This window comes from Antedon mediterranea, chromosome 2 (assembly GCF_964355755.1).
Source record: "Antedon mediterranea chromosome 2, ecAntMedi1.1, whole genome shotgun sequence".
Taxonomy (NCBI): Eukaryota; Metazoa; Echinodermata; class Crinoidea; order Comatulida; family Antedonidae; genus Antedon; species Antedon mediterranea.
This window is the reverse complement of record NC_092671.1, coordinates 15,897,501-15,900,000: the sequence shown is the minus strand read 5'-3', so window position 1 is coordinate 15,900,000 and position 2,500 is coordinate 15,897,501.

Here is a 2,500-nt window from a genome sequence, read left to right as displayed (position 1 = left end):
ACACCTCTACTCATTTCGATGGGGTCCGTGGTTCCATCTGGTACCTTGAATGACGTACATGTACCGGTGTACATGTCTTTAACCATACCGATGAAATGCTCGTGCACTCCAAACCTTCTAAGACCCTCGAACACATGTTCATGTGAAATTGTGTCGAAGGCCTTTGCCAAATCAAGGAACACTACCGAAAGATGTTGTCCACGATTCTTTGCCTCCTGAATCATGTCGGTTAGCAGGGTGATAATTTCATTGCATCCAGGAGCCTTAATAAAACCTCTCTGTCTTTCGTTTAGTGTTACCGCCTTTTGGAGTCGACTCGCCAGAATTCGTGTGTATAGTCTGAGCACGATAGAAGAAATAGTCAAGGGTCGCCAATCATTGATGGAATCGGAGTCGCCACTTCCTTTTGGCAACAAAATTGAACGGTTTTCTTTAAGATCCTTGGGGATCTTCCCACTGATAAGAAAAGAGTTGTACAGACTAGCGAGTACCGTATTGATGTTAGGGTTGCATTTTAGGTCCTCGAGAGTAACCTTATCTGGACCAGCAGCCGTTGCTGTTTTTGTGGCCTTTATGGCTGTATTCACTTCCTCCACCGTAATTGGCAACAATAAATTTTTATTGTCTACCCTTGCCTTGGGCGGAGGCAGATGACTGAGATCGACTTCAGTCGAACTAGCTGAAAATCTGTCTCTATACACCTCATGGATTTCATCCACTTTTAAAGGACACTCGCCACCCGTTTTTTGATCCAGAATTTCTATTGCCAGCTTTTTCCTGTCCCTATAGTACTGCCGCTGCATGTACTGAAAGCCGCTTGCCTTCTTTGCTGACCGCCTTCGTGGTTTTCGGTTACTCCTCTTTCGTACTTTTAATCTCTTATTGGTAGCAACCCGTTGGAGCTTCCCTTTTATCTTATCGTAACCGCTCACGTCTGAACTTTTCTCAATGGCTCGACTAAATGATGTTAGCACAAGATTTCCCAACTCTGTATTTGTTATCTGCCCCGTAGCAGATATTAAAGCTTCTTCGAAAGGCTCCTTTGGAATATCCTCTTTTCGCTGTGGTCTTTTTTGGCATTGGAACTCGGATGACAGGGAGTTGAACAGCTGATTTTGCCTTTGGACCGAAAAGTAGCCCTAGTGCTCGTCGTTTGTCACTCACCTGCTTGTTCGTTTTCGATAACAGCTGTTTAGCAATGTCACTATTGATCTGTCTGGACCCCTGAAATTCAGAGTTCAGATAAATTAGTTTTTCAACTTCTTCATCTGACCAGATTGACTTCTTAGATCTTTTGCTATTCTTTGCAATCTCTTCCCCTCTACTTCCGCCTGTTGAGCTTCCACCCTCTTTAAATTACGCAGGATAGGATGTCGGTGCCTTTCATGCTGGGAGAGACCCGTTTTGGTCTTAAATGCCTTGCCACAGGAGCAGACAAAGTCTAACACCTGGGCGGTAGTAGGTTGTTCCAATATACTACATTTGGCGTAGTGTATGGTAGCACCGTGCCCCGTTTTGGAAAACTTCCCACATTTTCCGCATTTAAATAGTACACTCGCATCGGTATGCTTGTGTAGGTGAGTTGTCAATTTTCTTATTTCTGTATAACCGGTGTTACACATGGGACACACAAAGTATGTAAACGGGACAGGTACTACCACAACCGGGTTGTTCTCTACCTCCTTTCTACTATCAGCAGAACGGACAACAGGTATATCCTGAGCGCTCTCAGGTATAGATAAATCCTCAATTGGAGTTCTTATTATCTTTTAGACTTGACGGTGGGATGTTGTGCCCGTCTATTACAGGATACTTATGACTTCTAAACTCACAATGCCGGAAGGAATCCCCGAATCCTGCCCGTGCATGCAAATTGCACGGTAGCTTGGAGGAATCCATCCTCTGCGAGAAAGGCGCAAAATCACTTGCAGACGACTTGGGTATGGATCGAGGTGTCGTGACTAGCAGAGCATCCGTTTCGCTGCGATCTACTAAAACTAAACCTTACATGATCCGCGAGATTTGTCCGCACAAGACGGGCAAACCAGCGGTGGGTGGTCGAGCATTCATCACATAGATGCTTCGAAACATTACTTGCAGTATAAAAAACGTTGTTTATGACGACGGGTAAATCTGTTCATATTAACCATATTAACCATATTAACCATATTAACCATTATTAACCATATTAACCATACTAAGAGGAGAGATTTCGCTTCATCCTTGGCCTTTTCTGCTTCATTTCTGTAGCGCGGGTAAACGGCGGGAGTAACTATGACTCTCGCTCGACCCAGCTCAGCCCGCTTAGTCTAGGCTAGGCTAGGCTAGGCCCGGCCCGCCTAAGCTCGCACCGTCTGTAGCCTAGGCCTGGTCTCTGGCCCGGCCCGGCTCGGCTAGGCTCGCCTATGCTAGGCTAGGACCGGCCGCGCGATATGATTTTTTTTTTCTTCAATATTATGACGCACACGCGCGCACGACGCCGCCGGTTAGCCGGTGATAA